Source organism: Nicotiana tabacum, chromosome 4 (assembly GCF_000715075.1).
Source record: "Nicotiana tabacum cultivar K326 chromosome 4, ASM71507v2, whole genome shotgun sequence".
Lineage (NCBI taxonomy): Eukaryota > Viridiplantae > Streptophyta > Magnoliopsida > Solanales > Solanaceae > Nicotiana > Nicotiana tabacum.
The window spans coordinates 85,133,143-85,142,747 of NC_134083.1; positions in this window are offsets into that span (position 1 = coordinate 85,133,143).

Here is a 9,605-nt window from a genome sequence, read left to right on the forward strand (position 1 = left end):
GTGCCGGGACTTGCGGTAATTCTTTATGATTATGGATTCTACATTCCAGTATAAGAAAAGTAAAAGAAAAATTTTAAATTCATATAAGGTACTTTCAGAGAGGGCGTTTTGGTTGTGGTACTTATGGGGGTGCTTAAAAAGAATACAGTGGCTTATGGGCCTTAGGGCGATGTCATTTTATGTTAGGATGTCTTGTAGTGAGCTTTGGGTAAGGATCATAATGTTCTGATAAGGAGAAGTGTCAACTTGAGGGTAATTCAGAAGAAATCCGGAGCAAATAGGATAACTTGGTAGTAGGCTAAACCAGTATGGTAATGGTATGCTTAGTTCTTTTGTGTAATTAGGATGTGGTGAGGCTCTACAGATGTTTTGTGGCAATAATCTTGGGTTTGGCGACTTGCGTGACTTGGTTGAGTTAGAGAGATTCAGTTCTGATAGCCTGGTTATGTGAAAATGGGTTTCGAAGAGTTCTCGATGATTTCTATCATGGTTCGATGTGGATATTTGCTACTGGCATGAGGAAGATGTTACGTATTGGGATTTTCTCCTGAATGAGATCAAATGGAAGGTTCCTGGCTAATTGAGTATGTAGTTTGCTAGTGATCAGAGTTGATTATGAGATTCTCGTACCTTTTCATATGATGGGATAATAGATGCGGTGTGTTGTGTAGGATTGAGATTTGCATGTGCAAGGTCACGATTCAGTTTTAAAGGGAAGGTCATGAATTCTTAGACAACATGGACGGTTTCAGATGTCTAGATGAATGTTATTACTACTTGGTATTGCCTGGGAAGGGTGCGTATTTCAGAAGGCGCCTGGTTGTCTAGATGAATGTCTATATCTATGTGGTATTGCGATGCTCGCTTGGTTGATCGACTGCTGATATTCAGATTTTGCTATGTGGCACGGAAGAATTATAGAAGTATTCCTCGTGGGATGATCGTGTATGAGAGATGTGTTAGAAATTCGGGCGATGGAGTTGGGATTAGATATGGTGATTCGTGTGTTCTATGGATTTGGAGACTTGGAGTTCTCAGGAGCAGATTGGTTCGTGGTTGTGGACTGTGAAGTTATGGCCAAAGCTATCCAGATGATAGTATGTGTTATGATTCAATTATTGTGGACTTTCGGAGGGTTATTTTATCTATTTGTGGGTGACCAGAGTTGATTTGGGGTCCATTGGTAGGCTCAATGAGGGTGTGTATTCTACACCGGGTCAGATTTGTTAACTCCGAACTGCTATTGTTGAAGGATGTGCCATTCGGTTAGAATTGATTTTATTTATATTTGATATGTTCTATGTGTTACTCTTCCATGCTATGAGGGGTTGTGATTCGTTGGTTATATGCACACATGGTGCGGTTCTGTTTGGGCCTTATGGCGGAATTCGAGCGAGATGGTGATTGGGGTGTGGAATGGTTGATTACGCCTTGGTTATGGTCTTTCCGGGCTATGGTATATTGTGTTATTGGCTTCTCCATGGTTATGATCATGCACTTCATGTACTTGATGTCGAATTGCATGTAGTTGTTGATTTTGAGCATTGTGGCTTGAGGTATTTCATATGGAACGGTGTTTGGATGGTCACGCATTGCAGAGGGGCTATGTTGGGATACGATCCTTTGTGTTAGATTCATGTGTCTTGGTCCTACTATGTGTATGGGTTCATAGCATTGCGTTGTGGTGATACTTGTCGAGCTTGCGGGACGGTTCTCTCATTTGAGTCATTTTCCCAAATTAAGTACATTCGAATTGTTGCTTGTTGGTGCACAGATTGCACGGTTGTGACTTTAGGTTGTATTGGTGTGGCATGTCAATAGAATAGTTGTGTTTGATGAGATAAGTGTCACGACTCAAACCGATGGGCCGCGACGGGCACCCGGTACCTTACTCAACCGAGTACCAACATAATGTATTTTTTCGTATCGTACTATCATAGATAACTGAGCCGGAGAGGCTTCCATGAGATATGTAGAATACAACATGTAATACCAACTTATACATAAGACATATGGGCCTCTAAGACCAAAATAACCACTCGTACACTGAACATAGGCCGACAAGGCCATACAATCTTTTACGTATATGACATCTGTCTACAAGCCTCTAAGAATACATAATTGTCATAAAGGCCGGGACAAAGCCCCGCCATACCAAACAATACACATCTAAATCATACTGACCAAACAAGCAACTTCGGAGCAAATGGAGTGCACCAACATCTTCTACTGAGCTGATCGCCTACTTGGAGGACTCTCGACCTGTCTATCGAGACCTGCAGGCATGAAACGCAGCGTCCCCAGGCAAAAGGGATATCAGTACAAATAATGTGCCGAGTATGTAAGGAATGAAAATCAGTAAATAATAGACATGAGAGAAACATAGAGTAAAAGACTCGACATGTACGTCTGCAAAGCTCTGTGAATTATTTTATTTTTATAATGTCATGCATATGCATATAAATGTCATACCATGCATAGGTATATGTGTTCATAACATCATCAAGCCTCTGAGGGCATCCCATCATATCATTTCGGCCACTGTGGGCAATTCATCAACGTATACCAGCTGATCAGGTGGTGGTGCATATATAATGTCGTAACTTTTTCCCATATCCCATATACATATAATATACGCGTATATAAAGCCATCTGGTCATGGGTCAATGTATATGTATAAATACATGAAATGCATAAGAAATACGTTAATAAAATTTCTCGGAATGTCATAAAAACAATATGCATGTCGGATAAACTTTATCAAATACGTATTTTTCTAAGACCCATGAACAGAAGATATAATAATAATTCACATGGGGAATCAAGAATATTTACACCCCTAGTATTTCTATGAATAGAGTCATTTATGAAAGTTGCGTATTTTGCTCGTTTCATTTGTATCATTTGGATCATGCCAAAAGGAAAGAAGGGGCTGCCTTAACATACCTGAACCGATTCTCTTAGAATTTGCAATTCAAGCTTTACAGAATCAACAACCAATGTTATCTAATTTTGGTATGGAATTGTTTTGCTCTTTGAAGAACTCATGGCCAACCACTCTCTAAAGCGTGAGTTGCACACATGAAGAACTCATCTGATTTATAATGTACACATGAATTCATATTGAAGAAACTCACGTTCTTAAGACTTAAAATTTGCTATCTTTCATTAGATGAATATGTGACTCATGTCTTTAAGACTTGCCAAATATCACCTCTCTAATCTTGCCACATAACATAATAACTTAAGAGTCACAATTCCTTGGGGTGGCTTGTTGCCACGTGGGGGAGGTCTTATCTTATCCAATTCTTTAATTAATTACCCAATGATTCCTTAATTAATTAGGTAATCTCCCATTACCCAATAATTAATCAATTACCTTAATTTACTTAAAATATTACTCACTTTTAACATACCTTATACATCTTACTATTATGGTTATATAGTACCTTGTATGGCACTAGTCCATAAATACTGGGTATTTTGGCTCAGGCCGTATTTTATCCCAACATGTTAAACTTTGACGAAAATTCATTTTCTTTGATTTGCTTACCCTCTCACTTTCACGAATTTACTCAACACTTGTTTGAAATAGCATAATGCTTATAATCTCAAAATAATCTCATTCTCGAACTTATGTCGATTAGCTTACGATGAAATTTTAATATACGAAAATGCGGGATGTGCCATCTCATTTTCAAGCTTCTATCAATTTACTTATGGCGTACTTTCACGTACGAAAACATGGGGTGTAACATCATTCCCCCCTTGGAACATTCGTCCTCGAATGTTGACTGATGCACTTATCATTTTCATAACTTATGTCTTCCGAATACTTTAATATTCTCCTTGCCATTTAGGCAACTGTTCTTTGAATAAATCCAAAGTTCAGGGCATTCCCCCCTTTAGGCCCCTTTAGACCTCTTTCTCACACCACGATCTGTGGTCGAAATTCTTCCAATCTCGTAACTCTTGCTACCTTCTGCCATGCAGCCTGTAGGACTTTTTCCTTGCACGTGCTCCTATGTGACTCTTCCCTTCAGCTTTTAGCCAATCTTTAGGCCTCACTTTGGGAACATATATAGAAGTTGATAAGATGTCCCTCTGGGCATCTATAGGTGTATTGAAGTTCTTTAGTCGGTACTTTGTCGAACTTACGAATATTGCCATATCTCATTTCGTTCTTTGTAACTTCTATCCATCCATTGTTGATTTACCTCAATGTTGATCTACAATATACCACTGATATCTTGAAACTTCTTACGTAAACATTGCCACTAGGGCTTACGTTGCATCGAGGAATATTCGAAGTAATTTTCCTGATCCACTTAGCGGCGATACTGTACTTCAATAACTGTACTTTATAGCATCCCAATGTGACTCACTTACGTGGGTATTTTAATCCTGTACAATTCATTAAATCCCTTCAAATCATCACTCAATCAAAGGTCCAAACGTCATCCTTCATTTATCATAAGTATACCCTCATTTTACTACCAGGGCAACATTCCATCTCTTTTAATTGTTATTAGTCTTAGACTCTTTTGAGTTCATTCAGACTATACTGAGTTTTCTATAACTTAGAGAAACCATCAGCTCTCTTGTTTTCATGGGCTTAATCCTAAAGACTTATCCATTCTCATCACCTTCTCACTCTCCCTTTCTTATCCTTGCTCATGTCTTCCTAAAATCTTGTCGCTTTACCATACTTTAGCTTGCGACCTACACATATCTAGTTATACTACTCGCAACCTTCTTTCAACTTGCTTTCACTATAGATTTCCTTGTGTTATTTTGGAACATCAAGCGAGACATCACATCATCTCAAACTCTTCTTTACTCTCTTAACTAGGCCTCTCAGTACCTAGAAACCATAGGCTGGAAGATATATGCCACTGACGATGCCGCTATCATTCTTGGATACTGAATCCCAACGCTTCTAACTTTCTATCCGAAGTATGGACTATTCATGATCTTCTACATTTGAGTTTCTCGTATGTTGTTCACCTTTACCTTACTTACCTTAAAATCTCACATCACGTCTTCTATCTCTTTCATGACTTCCCTTCCACATAGGTATAATTCACATCCGCGACTTGAAGCTCTATTATAATACTTGCACCTCTGGTGCATACACACTCCGGTGGGAGCTTCATATTGACTTCTTATGAGGCTGGTACTCTTCTAACTGACTTTATTGTAGACCATTATAGAATATGGCTACTATACTATCTCTCTTGTACCTATGATATTAAGAGCGATCCTGCAATGTTCTCAATCACGATTTCTATAATTTTCTGGGTCCAATAATCAGACTCCTGATTTACTTCGTTTTTGTAACTCTTTAGTTTCCTCTTCCTTCTGATCAACCTTTATGTAGGCTTAAGCTATCTTCTGATCTGTGGCTCACGGTATTAGTTATTACTTTAGCCTTTCATGTGCGCTATGGAATATCCATGATACAATCTTCTAATAATTCAATCCTTTGTCTACGCCCTAGGCTCAATTCTTTCTTTTAACTTATACCAGAGTCTTTTACGGTTATATGAATGTCAACATATATGGTGCATGGATAACACTCTGAAGTATTAAGTGCATAATCCCTTTTGTTCTTTCTGAGCTTCCTTTAAACGTAAGCTATTACTTTTTCTGGTTTTTCTGCCCCTCTGTTACGAGTATACTTAGCTTATCTTAGTTCCCACGTATGCCCAAATTTTTGTGCAACTCACATGGTCTCGAATATTACTTTTGATTTTTCTTCTCGTTCCTTAGCCATGGTAGGTGCCACTTTCTCATGGAGTGCATACAATGTTGTAGTGAACTGTTTTTACATGACCATTTCTCTTTAGGTCACTGTGCTTAGGTTGAAGCATTCTTCCTTATTTCCTCAGCTAGTATTTCGTTGTAGTACTTAGGGAAGACCTTATGACTCTTGTGAAGCTGCGAGCTTATTACATCGTATACTTGACGGAATTTTTGATGTTCTTACTTGCCTATAATTATCCGTAGTTACTTATTTCCACGCCCTTGTGCTTGTAGGGTTGCTCCTGAACTGAAATTTTGATTGTCTTCCCAGTGAGACTATCTTTTATTTTCATAATATTCATACGGTATCTTTAACTACCCCGACTCCTGGCTGAATATTTCTCAAGTATTACAATGTCATATCTGCGAGACTGAATTCCCCATGTTGGGGTTCACTATGTTTATCTTGCACGATCTGTTGATTTGTCTGTATCCTCTTGTCTAGCCATAACCAGGCTCTTCCTGAATCAACTACTCATTGGCTCATTCTCATATAAATATTCTGCATAATCTTTCATGGGTCATCTCTTTTATCTTAACTTACGTCCCGCATTGGCTCCTTATCTATCAATAACATCTCAGGCATGAACCCTTACCTCCTCTCCTTGACGTCGTGTTTGCATAATGTTCTGGAATCGTAGCATATCTGTAGGATTTGAATAAGTGCAATCTTATCCCTTTCTCATTCTTATCACATTCTTCCTTTATTAATCCATAGTTACTAGAACCACTTAATTCTGACTTAATGCCACATCACTCCATATTCCCCCCTTTAGGGGAGTACTAGGAGTTGGAGCCACGAGGATCTACCTATAGATATTTTACCTCTTCATATTGGCGTCTTTTTAAATCATCGATGACCCTTACTCTCCTTGCGGCAATCCTTATGTATCAAGGATAATAAAATTCCTTATTCGCGATGGTGACACTTAGTATAACTGGCATATACAGTCCCTTAAGCTTAACTTTACTCACATTGCTTGCTTTAGGGAAGCGTCTTCCTGAATGACCATTCTCTGAATTCTCATGAATCTTCTTCTGTTGTCCACTCTATTATTGCCGGAACGAAATCTGAAATTCTCATGATGTTGACTATTAGCCAATCACTCAGTCCCTAATTCATGTTTAGTTTATCTTGTTCACCAGCCCATACTGATTTCTATTGTTCTGGGGTCTAACTTTTCCTTTCGGTAGTCGCGTTGGAGTCACGAACTTATTTTTTGAAATGAGGATATAAATTTATGGCCTATACTCTTTTGTTGTCTCAAGGCCTGTCACCTCTCGTATTTTCCTTCAATTGACTATTGACTCTGTAATACTATCATCTTTTTGATCTACCGTTGTCATCCATGTATCATATCTTACTCATAATGCTTCATTAACTCTTTTCTTATTTCCCGCTAATATTTATGTCTATCACTTTATTATGAAAACTCGAACAAGACATTCTTTTTCTTTTAGCTCCCTTTTGCTCCATCCAGTGGCTCTTCGGGTTGCTTAACGTTCTCGCTCTACTAGGGACGCGAGCCACACTAAGGTAATATTTATCCCTTCCAGGCTTTCCGTGCCTATCTTCTGATTTTTTTTTCATGCTAATATTCACATCTAATTGTAATATTCTAGAGTGCACCATCTGGGTGCCTCACAAGGAGATCTATTAGCACCTTTGTAATATCCTTCAAAAATGTCAACTAACACAAACAATCTATTTACCATTTTGGGTTACTCTAACCCCAGGCGGATCCTAATATCCTGTCCTTTTCTTAAGCTACATATGTTAGCCCCCAATAGGGTATAACTGAGATGGGTGTGGCCAATTCTACATACATTTGTTACTGTTGAATGTAAGTCACAATGCTTATATTTTTCTGCCAGAGTTGAAAATACCGATAATCTTCATTAGTTGGGTACCTCGTACCCTTATCATCTTCCTTATTTTACTTGTTGAAGCTTATATCTATCTTCTGAATCTCTCATTGCCTTTCACCATAGAGGTGGATAGATATTCTTACTTTAAGGCTCCTTATCAAGAAGCTTACACGTAAGGTACACACATGTTCTGCTGAAGACTTCACATTTATCCATCATAGGAATGATGCAAACTCGAGTTCCTCTAACTCAACTCTTCCACGGCTATATCTCTTACCAACCATCTTTATGGATGTAGGTATCGTCGTATTATGAATGAGATGGAGTTTAGGAAATTGAGTTCTTACAACTGAGTTCTACCACACGATCTAGAGTAAGAAGAAAGAGTGACAGTCTTAAATGCCCTGTAGCCTCCTACTTATAAGCGTGGTGCATGACACACCCATAAACAAGACTCTACTAGACACGGCTTGTAGACTCCCTAGGACAGAACTGCTTTGATATCACTTTTGTCACGACCCAAACCGATGGGCCGCAATGGGCACTCGGTACCTTACTCAATCGAGTACCAACATAACATATCTTTTCGTATCATATTATCATAGATAACTGAGCCGTAGAGGCTTCCGTGAGATAGGTAGAATACAATATGTAATACCAACTTATACATAAGACATATGGACCTCTAAGACCAAAATAACCACCCATACACTGAACATTGGCCGACAAGGCCATACAATCGTTTATGTACATGACATATGTCTACAAGCCTCTAAGAATACATAATTGTCATAAAGGTCAGGACAGAGCCCCGCCATACCAAACAATACATATCTAAATCATACTGACCAAACAAGCAACTCCGGAGCAAATGGAATGCACCAACATCTTCCGTTGAGCTGATCACCTACTTGGAGGACTCTTGTCCTGTCTATCGAGACCTGCGAGCATGAAATGCAGCGTCCCCAAGCAAAAGGGACGTCAGTACAAATAATGTACCGAGTATGTAAGGAATAAAAATTAGTAAATAATAGACATGAGAGAAACATTGAGTAAGCGACTCGACATGTACGTCTGCATAGCTCTGTGAATCATTTCATTTTTATAACGTCTTGTATATGCGTATAAATGTCATACCATGCATAGGTATATGTGTTCATAACATCATCAAGCCTCTGAGGGCATCCCATCATATCATTTCGGCCACTGTGGGTAATTCATCAATGTATACCAGCTGACCAGGTGTTGGTGCGTATATAACGCCGTAACCTTTTCCCATATCCCACATATATATATAATATACGCGTATATAACTTCATCTAGTCATGGGTCAATGTATATGTATAAATGCATGAAATGCATAAGAAATACGTTAATAAGATTTCTCGGAATGTCATAAAAATAATATGCATGTCGGATAAACTTTATCAAATACGTATTTTTCTAAGACCCATGAACAGAAGATATAATAAATATTCACATGGGAAATCAAGATTATTTACACCCATAGTATTTCTATAAATAGAGTCATTTATGAAAGTTGCGTATTTTGCTCGTTTCATTTGTATCATTTGGATCATGCCAAAAGAAAAGAAGGGATAGCCTTAACATACCTGAACCGATTCTCTTAGAATTTGCAATTCAAGCTTTACAGAATCAACAACCAATGTTATCTAATTTTGGTATGGAATAGTTTTGCTCTTTGAAGAACTCAGGGCCAGCCACTCTCTAAAGCGTGAGTTGCACATATGAAGAACTCATCTGATTTATAATGTACACATGAATTCATTTGAAGAAACTCACGTTCTTAAGACTTAAAATTTTCTCTCTTTCATTAGATGAATATGTGACTCATGTCTTTAAGACTTGCCAAATATCACCTCTTTAATCTTGCCATATAACATAATAACTTAAGAGTCACAATTCCTTGG